The following is a 17,659-nucleotide window of genomic DNA, read 5'->3' on the forward strand; positions in this document are numbered from 1 at the left end:
GTTTCCAACCACCCCCTTTCTGCTGTTGGCCGTTTGATTTTGACCCTTATTTTTATTGGCAATTATTTTAAATTCGATTAGGTAGTCTGTTGGTTCTGTTGGGTTAGAGTTTTTAGCACAGATTACTTTGTCATTAAGAGTGTGAGTAACCAGAAATTTAGTTAAAATTAACTTAAAGTTGAATGTTTGGCAGGAAAATCTATTTAGAGGAAATATTTCGCAACATTTCATCGATATGTACAGAAGTGGAAAACTCGTTCGATATACAAAAAAAATCGGCCAAATTATATAGAATACCTAGGTCTTTAAGAGGTTTAGTTTCGAAATATCCTTCAAGTGCAACAAACTATAATCATAGTTATTAATGATGCTGCAAGTTTTTTCAAGTTCAATCCAATGAATGAGCAAATCTAGACCAAAGACATACCTTAATAGAACCGTAAAGGTGTCTACAATGTATTGCCTGTCGATTTTGTCTGAAATGTTTACCAATTTGGTAACAACAATTTGTTCGGCCTTCATTGTTAGAGATATTTATAAATAAATTTAATTTCATTAAAAGCCATCTCATCGAGAGCGTTCAGGGAAGGACATAATTCTGCCTCCGTAAGTGGGGTATAAGCATGCCGTATGGCAATATTTTTTTTTATTATTGTAGTACCTTGCCGCAAACAGGGAGGCAGGGTCAGAGGGGCACCACCGCAGAGTTGACGCTGGCCACAATATTGTATATGCGTGTGGCTAGCCACACACAGGAGTAAACAGCGAAGCAGAGGCTCCGCGAGAGTGGGCCTCGCTTTTCATTTCACCCCGTGACTAACCCTTGGGCCATATGTATATGAATCATCACATGACTAAAACCTCATTACCACTCTCTCCACACCACTCTCCTGCCCACACAGATCGATCTGGCACACCATCCCATGCCCATGTCCTCCACCAGCCCGATGTTCGCCACGAACAGCACCATCACCGGAGTCACCATGTCACATCTATCACAAATGGCCACCTTCTCGCCGACGCCGCCGCCGCCCATCTTCACACACAGCGTGAAGACCGCCACTGGCGAAGGTGGACTTCTCCAACCGGTGACCTGCATGGGTCTTGTGGCAGCCACATCTTCGGGAGCGGGACAACAGCAACAGCACCAGACAACGGCAAATAACGGAAACGGAAGCATTGTCGGCGTCAATGTGGGCATGAGCCTTTATGGCAGCGATGTGGTAAGTGGCAGTTTGATGTACTCGTACTGTCGGAACTTGTCGAGGACTCCTTGCTGCTCCTTCCCCGGCTGCCCGCCCCTTGATGATAGCAACACTCTCTCTTAATGTCCAAAACGTTGAAAGCATCAATATGCAAAGTGGATTTTCGGTGGCAAGGATTTTGAAGCAGGAAGTAGCAAGCAGGAAAGCATTTATCTTTGGCCCGATTTTGTTTTCGTTCTTTCGCCTTATAAATGGGGCAGCCGCTGGGGGAGAAAATGGCTTTTTGCGGTTCGCCTGATAAAAACCTGGCTAATAGAAAGGGCAGGGGAAATTAAAGGGTACTCGTATTCCCCTCTCAGATTATTTTCATTCCTTCCCCCCAAACCCAAAAGTCCCATACAACTCCACTTTGTCTCCCGGTATATCTTCCATTACAATCGATTGGCCAGTGGAAGTCCAGTGGCCCTCGATAGCAGAGCATCGGCAGGCGCCCATGGATCAACAGATGACTCAAATTCCAGGATTCATCCGCTCATCCACTCCCTGACAATGCAATTTTCTGGCAATCCATAACCCTTGATCCCCTTTTGCACAGATAACTTGAAACTCTGTCGAAAAAAGAACCGACGAAAATTCATTCATTCGGAGTTCCGAGTTCGGTAAATGACCTCGGAATGTGCCACAGAAATGACAGCCGCAGAACAATAAAAAAAATATAATAATAATAACAGAAAATTCTTTGGCTCTCTTTTTCCCTGGGTTTTTCTCTCTTTCACGCGCTTTGTCTCTCTCATTCATTGTCTCTGTCAGTCGCGCTTTATAAATATGCCATTATGTGTACTCTTGGCCCAGCGCAATGCGATTCCAACAGCTCCTGGTCCTCATCCTGGTCGGGGTCCTGGCTTTGGCATTGCATTACCCCCTTAAGAAATAACTTTAGACTCGACACTGAAATACCTGGTACATTGTGGATTGAAGTGACCTTAAACGACTCTTTTCTGCACCATCCAAAAAAAAAAGAGATAAGCGATATTTGGACTCGCAAAGTTTTTCATCTGCCTGAATACCCTGAAATAGTGTTGTGTTGCTCATGAGTGAGTGAACAAAAAAGAGTTGTTCACTTAAGTGAGCAACTGAACATGTTCCTTCCAAGCTGTTCTTTGTTGTTCACTTGTTCTTTGTTGTTCACTTGTTCTTTTTTGCTCACTTGTTCTTTGTTGTTCACTTGTTCATTTTTGTTCACTTGTTCTTTACTCACTTTTTGCGCAATTTTGCTCCTCAAAGGGCATTTTGCGATCTGTCAGCTGTTGCTCATATTTGCGTTTACTTCACACTTTTTGTATTACCGGCAAAGCTGTTTACTCTTTCAAATATTCTGTATGTCGAAAGAGTAGTGATTCGAAAGTATAGTGAAATTTGGAACCATCTGTGCATGAATAGTAAACAACTGAGTGAGCAAGTCAGCAACTGAGCAAGTGAGCAACAGAGCAACTGAGCAAGTGAGCAACTGAGCAAGTGAGTAACTGAGCAATCTAAGAGAGCAAGTGAGCAATATGAGTGAGTTGACTCACTTACTAAAAAAGAACAAGTGAACATGTTCACCAAAATTAGCAATGTTTACCCAACACTACCCTGAAATACATAGGGTACAATAAAACTTTACGCATTTTTACAACAATTCCATGCCAAAAGAACACTGCGGTGTGGCGACTTTTGACTCTAATGATTGCAATTATTATGACCCGAATAGCAGGGCCAGCAAAACGCAAATGAACAGTAGAGACAAAAAACCAAACGAATCTACCAGGACAATGTTTTATTTAACTTTTTTCCTCCCATTTCTTGAGCTTTTCTCCTGCCACCCAAAAGGGCAGGACACGCTGTTGACGCTGTTGGCCCGCGGCACTGGTTGTGTTTTGGCCATTTGTTTCTTCGTTTCACGTTTGGCTTTTGATTACACTGTAAAAACTGTGCAAATATTGCATATATTTAAGGTTTATCTTCGGGTCTGGCTGTTTCTCTCAGTGTATGTTCGAATGATGTGCGCCTCGTTAATTTCTGAAGGAGACGGGCTCTTTAGTGTTTCATTTGTGTTGTTTATGCCTGTCCTGCCCGTCATCTTCTATCTGTCCTGTCTGTGGCTTTGCTATGCCTTGCCATAATCGCTTAAGCATCTATGTAGGAAACGAAGGAAAGAGAGAGACACGAAGCGGTCGTGTTTTCGTCGTGTCGTCGGGATAGACCAGTAATCGGCTCTGAGAGAGCCGATAGCAACAGAGAGAGATCAGTCAGTTGTCAGTTCAGCCACGCATCAGACGTACACGAATATAATTAGTCACAAACATACTTGTAAAACTTGGCGCTGCTATAATTTTAAGTCCAACATACTTATCAAATAAATGTTACTCGTTGCCATCAAGCAACTTAAACTACTACAAATTGGGGGCTCGTCCGAAAATAAGCCCAAGACAACAACATTTACAAGTGAGATTTGTGCGTGTATTAGGAAATTTTGGCGAACACGAGGAGGCGAACACACAAGGAGACAAGCGGCGCAGATACGACAATCTGAGCGCGTTCGTTCCAAAGAGAGCAGAAGCGACAAAACGACGGCAGACGGCAGCAAACACAGCAAGAATCAAAACCTTCGTTGTTGTTGTTGTGCATTGCGTCTGAGAGGCTAGAGCTACAAGGAGACAAGCGGCACAGAGACGACAATCTGAGTGCGTTCGTTCCAAAGAGAGCAGAAGCGACAAAACGACGGCAGACGGCAGCAAACACAGCAAGAATCAAAACCTTCGTTGTTGTTGTTGTTCATTGCGTCTGAGAGGCTAGAGCTACAAGGAGACAAGCGGCACAGAGACGACAATCTGAGTGCGTTCGTTCCAAAGAGAGCAGAAGCGACAAAACGACGGCAGACGGCAGCAAACACAGCAAGAATCAAAACCTTCGTTGTTGTTGTTGTGCATTGCGTCTGAGAGGCTAGAGCTACAAGGAGACAAGCGGCACAGAGACGACAATCTGAGTGCGTTCGTTCCAAAGGAAGCAGAAGCGACAAAACGACGGCAGCAAACGGCAAGAATCAAAGAACATTGATTGTTGTTGTGTTGCACTGCGTCGGACGGAGACTACAACTACAAGAAGAGACAAGCAGAAAGGAGACGACCATTTTGTAACAGCAGAAGCAGTGACGATTCGGGAAGCGACAACGAGTTAACGGCGAACAGCGAGAGCAAGGCAAGGCAACAAAGAGAGGACGGCAACAGCGACATCGACAGGCAAGCGAGATCTGGATGTGGTGGTGTGTGTGCGTCAAATTTGGAGTCTGGAAAGTTCTGCGCAGAAGCGAGAGTTAACAAGGGTAAACCCATAGTAAGGTGAGCGTTAACAGAGAAGCGATCGTTAACAGTGACGACTTTAAAGGCGTTTTCGGAGTCGATGTTAATAAGGAGTAATAAGGTTGTTTAAGTTGATTTAATTACATTTTCTTAGATATAAGCTAATATCAATTATTTTGTATTTAAATCGTCACGATGCAAGTTGAAGAGATAATGACACTGAGAGTCGCAGATTTGCGAGAGAAGTTAAGAGAGCTTGCGTTGCAGACGACGGGACGAAAGCGCGATTTGCAATATAGACTATTAATACATCACGGCTTTCCAGTTGAGGATGAAGAAGAGTCAGAGAATGAGTCCGTAGTAACAGCAGTGGATGATACCGTAGCAGTTCAACCAGGTACTTGGCTTACGCTAAAAGACGTGGAAGGTAGTGTGTCACAATTTTCTGGTTCTAATAACCCCGACATCAATCAATGGATTGAGGAATTAGAAGAATGCGCAGCTACTGTTCAATGGAGTCAATTACAATTATTCATTTATGCCAAGCAGTTGTTAGTTGGTGCAGCAAAATCTTTCGCTCGTAGTTTGCGTGATATTCGTAACTGAAATTCGTTGAAGGCAGCTCTGTTGGATGAGTTTAGTGTTAAACTGTCGTCCGTAGAAGTACATAGAATGTTGCAAAAGCGCCAGCAGAAAAAAGGAGAGTCGTTGCATGAGTTTTTGTATGCGTTAATGGAGATAGCCAAGCCAATTAAACTAGATGATGAGAGTTTAATCGAATATTTTGTGGATGGTATACCAGACGCTAGGGAAAGTAAGGCAATGCTGTACCAAGCTAGAAACTTAAAGGAGCTTAAATTTCAGATCGATGTTTACCAGAAAGCTAGAGGCGGATCCAAGCCGATGAGTAAGAATTGGCCGCTGAGTAATAAAAGTGAAAGGGTCGATGGCAGAGAATTTTAGGAAATGTTTTAAGTGTGGAGACAAATCGCATTTGAGGATTGTCCCAAAAATGATTTTTGTTGTTTCAAATGTGGCCAACCAGGACACCGTGCTGCAAGCTGTAATGTCAAGGTCGAAACCAGACAAGAAAAGATATCGAATACGAACATTATTCGAGATAAGGAAGTCGTTGATAAGCCGTCAGGTATTTTCACTCCATCAGGTTTGGAATTAAAGGATATTAAGTACGCGAATTTGGTATTCCAAGGTTTGATTGATACTGGAGCAGATTTGTGTTTAATTCGCAGGACGGTATTTTTGAAATTTGGAAATCTTGAACTGATCGGCCAGGAGAAATGTTTAACAGGTATTGGAGATAGTCAAGTTGTAACTTTTGGTAGCTTTTCGATACCAGTGAAAATCGATTAGATTGAAATGGAGGTAGAATTTCATGTCATTCCAGACGAGGATATTGGTTTTGAAGCCATTTTAGAAAGGACTATTCTGGATCATGTGGACATGCAAGTTTCTAAGACAGGAACAAGATTTGTTCGTAGAGTTTGGGGCGAGGATAAAGATAAGAAACTTGATCAGGTAGCATCGTCCTCATGCGTGGAATTGTTTAATGAATATAAAGGCATTTGCATGTAAAGTATTGTCGAAGATAAGAAGGAGTTTACAATTGATGTTGGTCATCTCAGTGAAGCACATGCTAGAGAGGTTAGGGGTATGGTAGGAAAGTACCAACCTCAGAGAAATGTAGAAGCGCCGATAAAAATGAAAATTGTATTAGTGGATGAGATACCAGTTTTCCAGCATCCGAGACGATTACCGTTGTGTGAACAGGAAATCGTGGACAAGCAAGTGGAAGAGTGGCTGGCTCAGAAGATTATAAAGCCAAGTACATCGGAGTATGCATCACCAGTAGTGTTGGTACCCAAAAAGAACGGTAGCAAGAGACTATGCTGTGATTACCGAAAGCTGAATGAGAAAATAGTTCGCGATAACTTTCCAATGTCACATATGGATACAGTGTTGGAGAAACTGCAGGGTGCAAAGTATTTCACCACGTTGGATTTAACGAATGGTTTTTTCCATGTGCCTGTAGAAGTCGAGTCTCAAAAATATACGTCTTTTGTGACTCAGAATGGTCAGTTCGAATTTTTATATGTACCATTTGGAATTTAAAATTCTCCAGCGGTGTTTACCAGATTTATAATGGCTGTGTTGAGAGATTTGGTAAAGAATAATGAAGCAGCAGTCTATATGGATGACGTTATTATTTGTAGTCAAGATATAGAAGAGGGTTTGTTAAAGTTGAGAAAAGTACTGAAGATAGCGGAAATGAATGGGCTACGTATAAATTGGAGAAAGTGTCAGCTGATACGACAAAAGGTTAATTTTCTGGGGTATATAATAGAAAAGAATACGATAAGACCAAGTGATGAGAAGACCAGGGCAGTCGAAAAGTTCCCAGTGCCAGTTGATAAAAAAGCAGTGCAGCGTTTCATAGGATTGACTTCTTATTTCCGAAAGTTTATTGAGGGTTATGCTGTAATTGCAAAACCATTGACAGATCTGCTGCGGAAGGATGTTAAATTTGAATTTAAGGAGATACATCAGGTTGCGTTTGAACAACTAAAGGTAGCATTGATTAGTAGACCTGTTTTAGAAATGTACAACCCGAAATTGGAGACAGAAATCCATCCTGATGCATCAAAGTGGGGGTATGGAGCCGTGTTACTGCAAAAGAGTTTGGAAGACAGCCAATTCCATCCAGTTCAATATATGAGCCGTAGGACTAAGCCATGTGAAAAGAAATATCCTGCTTATGACCTTGAGGTTCTGGCAATTATCGAAGCTTTAGCGAAATGGCGTGTATACGTTTTGGGTATAAAGTTCAAAATTGTCACAGATTGTAATGCATTTACAACGACGATCAAAAAGAAAGAGGTTCCTTTGAGAGTAGCACGTTGGGCCATGTACCTACAAGATTTTAATTATGTTATAGAACATCGCTCAGGAACGAAGATGAGGCACGTTGACGCGTTGAGTCGTGTATCTTGTTTTATGGTGACCGAAAGTATAGCTCATCTTTTGAAAGAAGCTCAGCTAACCGACGATTGGGTTAAGGCTGTTAAAAGTATTGTGGAGGACAAGGAATATGAGGATTATAATATTCAGAATCAGAGCTTAAGGCCTCAGTAGCTATAGCTCCAACTTCTGTTAATATTTAGTTTTAACTGGCTATTAGCATTATTTAATAATAATAACATTCAGAATCAGATTTTGTTTAAGGATCCGGATAAGGAGCTTATCGTAGTACCAGCTCAGTTGGAAAATGAGATTATATCAATAGCACATAAGCAAGGACATTTTTCAGTTAAAAAGACACAAGATATCATTGAAAAGTCGTATTATATTCCGAAGTTAAAAGACCTAGTATGCAGCGTAATAAATAGTTGTGTCGAGTGTATCATTGTCAATGAAAAGACAGGAAAACGTGAGGGTTATTTGCAACCAATAGACAAGGGTGATAGGCCGTTACAAACGTATCACATTAATCACGTTGGACTAATGGAAATGACTAAAAAACAGTACAATTATATACTGGTTGTCGTTGATGGATTTTCTAAGTTTGTTTGGTTATATTCTACACGTAGTACAGGCGTTGAAGAGGTCGTTAAGTGTTTGGAAATTCAGGGGACTAGTTTTGGTAATCCGAACAGAATAGTGACGGATAGGGGTGCAGCGTTTATGTCCAATTTGTTTCGTGAATATTGTGAGAGAGAGAAAATACAGCATTTAATGATTGCCACAGGCGTTCCACGTGGGAATGGTCAAGTCGAAAGGATGCACAAGATAATGGTGCCTATGTTGTCGAAATTGTGTCAGGGTAATTCCGATAGTTGGTATAAGCATCTAGGAAAAGTACAGCAAATGAACATCAGTGTTGAGCCGCGAAGTACCAAGGTAACACCTTTCAAGATATTGACTGGGCTAGACATGCGTATAGGAATGGATCCAAAAATAAAAACTCTTTTCGTATCTTTCGTAGTGATCAGACGTGTTTTTGTTTTGCGCTCCGCATTTTTTCCTTTTGTTTTGAATAAACAGCCGGTGTTTTCCTAGCTAAATTCTAAATTTACTTCCTAACCAGACGACAATCTGGAAACCTATTCTATTACGCGAGTGCATGCCTTTTGATTTGTGTTAAAACATTATTTAACTTTTTATTTTTCGGCGTCGGCTTGTGCTTGTGCTTGTGTTTGTGTTGTTGCAGTGAGTGAGTACGCATTACATTGCATTGCAGTCCGCTCTCGTCTGGTAGCTTTTGTTGTTTTATCACTCTCTCGCTATCACCTCAACTTCAATAACTGTTCTTTCTCTCTCGCTCTTTAAACTTTCTGAGCAATAGCGCTCTCTGCTTAGTAGCTCTCGCTATAACCGCTCTCCACTCTGCTCTCTTTTTTTTACCAATTCCGCTTTGAGCGTTGTCTGGCACATTGGTCTGATACCAATTTGTTTTGCAAACAATAGTATATATATAAATAAATAATAAAATAAAATGGAATACGCTGTGGTCTGTGCCAAAAAAAGCTGTAAGAAGCAGATCACCCACGATCAGCCGAATGTCTCCTGCTGGCTCTGCGACAGCGTAGTGCACGCAAAATGCGCTGGATTTTCTGGCCTCGTGAGTGATGCTATAGCCAAACGTAATGGCTTGCATTACAGTTGCGAGGCATGCCGTGCGGTGGAGAAAGACATGGTGGCTTTCATGAGGCAGACGCGGAGTGGCTTTAAGGAGCTGACCGTTGGTTTTAAAAACCAATACGATCGGCTCCTAGCCATGGAGGCTCAGTTTAGCGGTTTAAAACTGCTGAATGAGTCTCCGAGGCGCAAAAAGGTCACTCCGCGGGATCTGCAATTGCCAACCGTCACTCAGCCGTGCGCCGCCGAAAAACTGACTCCGACCACTCCAAGTGTGCAGCAGTTGATCTCGTTTGCCACTCCAAGGGCAACGACAGCTGCTGGCGACGCAGATTCGGTAGCCGAATTCATCGCCTCGGAGAATGTGCAGCCAAGTACGTCTGCAGCGTCCGTGTCCGTGGTGTCCGCAAGTTCGCTAGTTGTCCCGTCTATACCGATCCCACCAGTAAATAGACGTTCCGGACCTCCGGATATTGCCACCACAGGTACTAGGCCTGTGGTGACTAAACCACTGGTGGGAGTCCCACCAAAACGACAAGTTTTTGTTTCACGGCTGGCCCCTGACCTCACATCTAATGATGTAATTGCTTTTATTCAAAGCAAAATAAAAGCCGTGGGTTTAAAGGTGGAGAAATTTAACTTCTCTTATGCCAGGGAGATAGCCTCGTTTAAGATAAGCATCTCCCCAACTCAATTTGACACCATTTGCTCCGCCAAATTTTGGCCGGAGCATTTGGTGGTGAAGGAGTTTAAGGCTAAGAAGAAGAATAGGCCCCCATATCCCTTCCAAACCTTTCCAGTGTGCCACCCTCAACCTCAACCTCAACTTCCTCTTCCTCAACTTCCCGTCTTGCTTCCACCTTTCCAAAAAACTAACTTCTCTTTTAGTAACCTATCAGAATGTAAGAGGCTTGCGTGGTAAGCTCAGCATTCTTTTCCGGGATAGTGTTGCATTTGCTTCCCACGTTATTGTGTTTACTGAAACCTGGTTAAAGCCGGACATTCTTAGTTCCGAGGTTTTGGCAGGTCGGTACACAACTTTTAGAAAGGACCGTTCGTCTCGTTCGTCTCTACCCATACGGTTTACCGAGGTCGAACGGCATTTTCAGTCCCTTGTTAAATGAATGTTCCCTACTTCATGATCTTCGACTAGTTAAGCCGGTGTTTTCACCGGGTCCAGACGGGGTTCAAGGTTGTGTACACAGGTACTGCGCCGAGGCTCTGTGTGGACCTTTGCTTAAACTATTCACCCTATCCATTGATTCTTCATGCTTCCCCCCGATCTGGAAGGAATCGTTTATAATTCCTCTCCATAAAAAGGTAGCAAGTCTGATGCAAAAAATTATAGAGGTATAGCAAAGTTATCCGCTATTCCTAAAATGTTTGAGAGGTTTTTAACTCCGCACTTGCAACATCTCTGCAAGTCACTTATATCTCCAACTCAGCATGGATTTATAAGGCGGCGATCAACCACCACGAACTTGTTAGAGTTTACCTCTTTCATTATTAAAGGCTTTCAAGGTAACTTACAGACGGATGTTATTTACACCGACTTTAGTAAAGCATTCGACTCTGTAAACCATTCCCTTTTAGCGCATAAACTTGACCTTTTAGGGTTTCCGCCCAACCTCCTGAGATGGATTTCTAGCTATCTTTGTTCTAGGTCTCAAAGAGTCCTCTTCAAAAACTCCCTCTCTTTCCCAGTAAAGGTTTCTTCGGGAGTACCACAAGGCAGCCATCTAGGCCCCTTACTCTTCACACTCTTTATTAATGACTTACCTTCAGTATTAACATACTCTCGAGTACTTATGTATGCGGATGATGTTAAACTCTGTGTCCAGTACAAGGACATTTCATTTCATTCTCGCTTGCAATCCGATCTCAATAACTTTCAGTCATGGTGTTGTGCAAACTTGTTACACCTTAATGCCTCGAAATGCAAAGTTATGACATTTCATCGTTCTAGCCCTTTGTTGGCTCCTTACACCCTATTTGGTGGTTCTCTTGAGAGAATTACCCTGGTGGATGATCTGGGTGTTATGTTAGACCCCAAGTTAAAGTTTTCCGAACACATTTCTACCATGGTAAATAAGGCCATGAGCGTGCTTGGGTTTATAAAGAGGTGGTCAAAGGAATTTGACGACCCCTATATAACAAAGACTCTCTATACCTCGCTTGTTCGTCCGATCTTAGAATACGGCTCCTGTGTATGGTGCCCTCAGTACAAAGTACACCAGGACCGTATTGAATCAGTACAGAAAAACTTTTTACTCTTTGCTCTGCGGGGCCTTAACTGGGATGCGGGTGTAAGACTCCCATCTTACTCTAGTAGACTACTATTAGTAAACCTCCCATCCTTAGTTAACCGTAGAAAAATGCTTGGTGTGATATTTATGCACAACTTGATCAGGGGTGACATAGACAGCCCTGATCTGTTGAGCCGCATAAACTTCACGATTCCTATTAGACTGACTAGAAATTTTATACCGTTGTTCCTTCCACTTTGTAGATCGAATTATTCCTTGCATGAACCGTTTAGGGTCTTATGCTCGGATTATAATTCCCTCTACCATATTATATCCACCACTAATTCTCTTCCTCTTATTAAATTATTAATCCTTACACACCTTTCTATTAATTAGTAACTGTAGTGGTATTTGTACTTTGATTGCATGCTTAGTTTCTTAGTAAGTTTAGTACTAGGTTAGGTTAGGTTAAGGCGGTAGCCGGGAGGGGGGGGATAAGAGCCTCCCGCCCCCAAGCTCACTTGGACCTATAAAAGGTTCGTTGTGTTGCCGCATGGGCATGTGCCCCTTCGCGTTGCCCGAACCGTGAGAGCATACTACTGCAGGTTAAGGGCAGTCCCATACGGTGGCTTGGATGTATTTGGACAAGGTCCCTGGTTTGATTACGGACAGGTCCGAAATGTCCGTGAGGAACGCGGCCCCGAGAATTCGAAGACGACGATTTCCAAGGGCTGGGCAGTGGCAGAAGAAGTGGGGGACCGATTCCTCCTCCTCCTCGTCGCGACAACTCCTGCAGAAGTCGTTATGAGGGATTGACAGTCTAGAGGCGTGAGTGCCGATCTGCCAGTGTCCCGTAATGGCTCTAGTAACTGCAGAGCACTGTGCTCTGCTGAGTTTATACAGCTCTGCTGAGCGCTTCTTCGATCGATATGGCCATATCAATCTTGAGACTTTACAGGAAACGGTTTGCTGCCATCTCCTATTGGCATTTTGCTCGAACAATTCGTGCTTTAGGAGCCTGCACGTAGCCAAGGGCATCGCTACTTGCTCCCTCTCCGGTAGGAGAGGAATCGTAGTACCCTGCCTGGCTAGCTCGTCGGCGGCGTCATTACCCTCGATGTCCCTGTGGCCGGGGACCCATATAAGGAAGAGATCTAACTGCTCTGCGATCTCGTGCAGAGACCTGCGGCAGTCATTTACAGTCGCTGAGTTCGACGATATTGAGCCTAGAGCTTTGATAGCTGCTTGGCTGTCCGAGAAGACGCACACTAAGTGCGTATCTAGAAGTAATTTGGAGACGATCGAAATGGCCTCCTTGATGGCTTCAACCTCCGCTTGGAACACACTACAGTGATCCGGGAGCCTGAAGCAATGACTGATGTTCAGCTCGCTGCAGTAGACTCCGCCTCCCACGCGGCCGTCTAGCTTTGAGCCATCAGTGTAGAAGTGGACCGCATTTGCAGGTCCTGGTTCGCCCATCTCCCAGTCCTCCCTAGATGGGATTGATACCTGGAAGGGCGTCGAGAGGTGATCACTTGGGATACAGTAATCTGTCCTCTCTGGTAATTGCGGGAGTCTCATCAGGATTCCCGAGTGCCCAACCGCGGATGCTTTCCACAGTCTGGCTTCTCTCATTCTGAGGGCGGAAAGTGTTGCCACCTTCTTTCCCATGAGATCCACAGGGAGGAGGTCCAGCACAGTATCCAGGGCTTCCCCTGGAGTAGTGCGTAGCCCGCCAGTTATGCATAGCTCTGCCATGCGTTGAACTCTGCTGAGTTTATTGAGGCATGTCCTTCTGTCCAAGGCTGGCCACCATACCACCACTCCATAGAGCATGATTGGTCGTATGATGGCGGTGTAGAGCCACCGATTCCCATTTTAGTCCGATGGCTTTCCTGCAAGTATAGAGGGCCACTGTGGCCTTCTTTACTCTATCCTCTATGCTCAATTTCCAATCGAGCTTTCTTTCGAGGATTAGGCCAAGATACTTGGCGTTGTTGCTGAAGACTAGCGTTTCCCCACATAGTCTTGGGGGAATCAGTACCGGAACTTTGTACTTCCTAGTGAAAAGCACCAGTTCCGTTTTAGACGGGTTGACGCCTAACCCGCATTTGTCTGCCCATTTCGACATTTTCGTGAGAGTACTTGTCATGCACTCACACAATGTCTGCGGAAATTTTCCGGAGAATGCTATGGCAACATCGTCCGCGTACGCCACCACACGGCAGCCACCCCCCTCTATCTCCCGCAGCAGTGTGTTCACTGCCACGTTCCATAGGAGGGGCGAGAGGACTCCGCCCTGCGGTGTGCCTCTGCTGACAAATCTGGTACACGTTGACGTCCCCAGTGATGCCTCAACCGTCCTGCATTGTAGCATCTGATCGATCAGGCTCACCGTCCTGGAGTCAACGCCCAGATCCGTCAGTGCGCCCGTGATGGCGGTCGGAAGGATGTTGTTAAAGGCGCCTTCTATGTCGAGGAAGGCTACTAGGGTGTACTCCTTAAAATTAAGGGATGCTTCGATGATCGATGTGATCGAGTGTAGGGCCGTTTCGGTGGATCTTAGTTTAGTTTAGTTTAGTACTAATTTTCCTCGAATGTTAGTCTAATAGCTATCTTTCTTGCATGTTCGCGTTTGGTTCGGCTACGCGCCGCGCGTCATGCGGCAGCGCCCCTCGGTCGGTTGGGCGGGAGGAGGGCTGCGTTTTGCCTGGGATCCGCGCGTAACAGCCTTCTGCTGGTGTCACACGGGCCACTTGACGGTGCAGTAACTGCATCGCCTCTTAAAAGATGCAGTCATTGCATGTCAACGTCCACACAAAAAAAAAAAAAAAAGAAATATTGGAAGAATCACTTATCGAAGAGTTGAACAAGGACCACGAAAAAATTAGAAAGGAAGTAGTTGAAAACATTGCACGGTTACAGCAGGAAAACAAGAAGTGTTTTGACTTAAAAAGGAAACTGGATAGACACTATGAGGTTAATGAGCTAGTAGCTATCAAGCGTACTCAGTATGGTACTGGATTAAAGCTAAAAGGAAAGTATCTAGGGCCGTATAAGGTGGTTAGGGTAAAGAATCATGGAAGGTACGAAGTCGAGAAGATTGGGGATACTAAGGGTCCCTATAAGACCTCTACAGTTTCAGAATATATAAAAACCTTGGCTAGACCCATCCGAGGCAAATGGTCCGTCAGGACAGCCGAATGTAGGAAACGAAGGAAAGAGAGAGACACGAAGCGGTCGTGTTTTCGTCGTGTCGTCAGGATAGACCAGTAATCGGCTCTGAGAGAGCCGATAGCAAGAGAGAGAGATCAGTCAGTTGTCAGTTCAGCCACGCATCAGACGTACACGCATATAATTAGTCACAAACATACTTGTAAAACTTGGCGCTGTTATAATATTAAGTCAAACATACTTATCAAATAAATGTTACTCGTTGCCATCAAGCAACTTAAACTACTACATCTATATCCATGTCTTTCAGGGCAAGCCGCAGCTGCTGAAGACCGTGCCCGAGGAGATGCACCATCAGCTGAATAGCGAGGATGTCCTGATCGCCCAGGATCGTAATCATGGCACCGGGACACGCTTCTGACGCTAAACATTAAGGAGTGGAAAGAGTGCAGGAGCATCAGCTGATCGAAGAGGTTCCCAGTGAAGATCTGAGGCTACATCGGGAGAGGATAATCGTACCCCAAAGGATCATCGGAAGGTCAGCAAATCAAAAGAAAAGTCGGGAATCGGGGAAATAATTGGTAAACAAATTGACTATAAGTTGAATGTGATGGAGGAAGGATTGAGAGGATGATTTTAAAGGAGTCCGAGTACTGGATGAATGGTTAATGGATGGAAGAACCTAGAACCTAGTTAGGGCACTTTTTAAGGGGCACAGTAGATGGATTGTGAGGATAAAAAGGAGAGCTGAAACCTGTAAAAAGATAACAATAAATACATTTTGCATGAAACAGAAAGCAGAAAACGGAAGCCAGAATGGGATTCCCCACTTAGTCCAGTAAGATGTCGTGTAAATTATGGAATACAATTAACATTTATAGCTATAATTATGGCTAAAAATTAATAAACATTTTGTAGCAGAGCAGACTGCACTGCAGGAACGCAAAACTGAATGGTTAATATATTTTTAAAGAAAAGAACAGCAGCTTAAAGCGGCAGGAAAACGCGGAAAAACTTTTAGTAAAGTAAATCAATTCACGAATGTTGTTTACCTTTTGGTTCGTACTCCCAGAGAACCCCCAGATACATCCTCATTATCCCCTCTTATGCTTGTAACTAAGGCATAAGACAACATACACTTACCAGACAGATAAATCAAATCCGAATAGATCTAAGACCCTTCCCCCTCTAGATTAGGTCAAATTGTAATTAAAAGAATCGTCAAAGAGAATTTAAAGAAAAACTAGTCTTAAGAAAAGGGGAGCCTCCCGAAGGAGCAGCAAATTCCAGTTTGCATTTTATACGTAAAGGAAAAACGAAAATCGAACTTAGTTTAAGCTACTTATACTAGTACTAAACACTAAATGGAGATATGAAAACATACATTTAAATTAAACAATAAAATGGATAAAAAATAAAATCTAAAATGCCAAGCAGCTGCATGTAAAATATTTAACTGACAATGTAATAAGTTTTAGGCTAAAGTTAATAACAATTAAACCTAATAAAATGTATGAAACAAAACGAAGTAAAATTGTGACACTTTAGAGCTGGGTTTGGGGTCACATTCTATAATTTTAGGATCCGAAAAGCCTCGTATCGGGAAAGATTCACTGCCACAGACGCATCTTGTTGCCGAGGAATCCGATTTTTCATTAAGATGCCATTCATTATTGACGCGTTGGGGGTTTAAACATGACCAAGGCAAAGACAAAGATGAATCTGAAGCGAGGTTTTGGTTGGCTCTTGCACAAACGAACAGTGTGGTCCAGCAAATTCTATCAGTTCGATCATCAGAGAACTGCATTAAGTATGCTCGAACCTGCTGGATACCCTGCAAAAAGCGGGACATCGAGATCTTATGTTCCGACATGCTCCAGCCAACACTTAATGGTCAGGTAGTGAGTGACTATGTTCTGTTACCATCCAAAATTTAACTAGAGTTCATTTCTATTCTCCACTTATTTAACTTCAAAGTTAAGTGACCCCAAAATGGAACGAGGGTCCACTAGATTTCAGCTTTTTTGGCCGGTAGAGGAATGCCTTCTGGCAGCAACAACAGTGAGGAGGAGGAGAAAACATTTGCTGGGACACCGAACAATCAAATATTGCACACTGATGTTCACGAACATGGCAGCAGGAAGAAGGGCAGGAATTGTAACAGGAGCCAGGCAATGGGGCGGGAGGGACTGCGGATTGTTGCCTTGTAGCGCAGCAATCGGGTAAATATTGACAGGCCGCGTGAGCAAACCCACGGAAACGGAAGTCAAGCTGAGCGACTAACCGCAAAGGAATAACAGTACCAGCCGCTTCGAGGACATCCAGGACATCGAGGACAGCGACGACATCCAGGATAGCCCGCGATATCCACTAACCATGGCACCGAGCATGGCCGATACTTCGTTCAAAAACTCTGTCACAGAGAGAGATGCGGCATGGCATGTAAATTTTGTATGCGGTAGCACTTAACACCATTTTCGCTTAAGCAATGAAAACAGGAAGCAATACAAGTGAGGGCCCCCCTCGAAAGAGGCGACAGGCGATCCAAGGAGCCGCAGGAGTCACAGATCATAGTCCTGCCACTATCAGCAGTTATGAAACGCCTACCACCCAAAGTAAATTATGCAAATTTTGACCGTTCGACTCGTCGACGACTTGTACATTTTGGAGCAGCTTCAAGGGAGGTGGTCCTGCTACCTCCTTCGTGGTCCTGTTTAGATTTCCCATCCAGATATGCCACATGTATACCTATGTATATACCTATGCATTTATCTGTGTGTGTGCTTGTGTGTGTGAACCACAAATATTTGCCACGCGATTTTGCTCCTGCCGGAAGGAGCTGTCGAGTGTCAGGCAACAAGACCACACCCCACCCAAAGGGAGGGCGTGAGGCAGAGCGATAGAGCGGCAGAGAGTGGCAGAGTGGCGTTTACTCACCAAATTGAAATCCATTAATCAAAATACACCACATAAACTATAAATAAGCTGTTTATGCTCCTGGAGAGACATTCCTGCTCCAGCCTCCATCTCTGCGTTGTGTTGC

General features: G+C 43.8%; 1 pseudogene; it reads left to right on the forward strand.

The window, feature by feature from the left end:
* The window catches only part of LOC117192999, a 174,288-nt pseudogene extending 158,153 nt beyond the window's left edge, over positions 1-16,135 (forward strand).
* Positions 16,136-17,659: the final 1,524 nt, after the last annotated feature.

Source organism: Drosophila miranda, assembly GCF_003369915.1.
Source record: "Drosophila miranda strain MSH22 chromosome Y unlocalized genomic scaffold, D.miranda_PacBio2.1 Contig_Y2_pilon, whole genome shotgun sequence".
NCBI lineage: Eukaryota > Metazoa > Arthropoda > Insecta > Diptera > Drosophilidae > Drosophila > Drosophila miranda.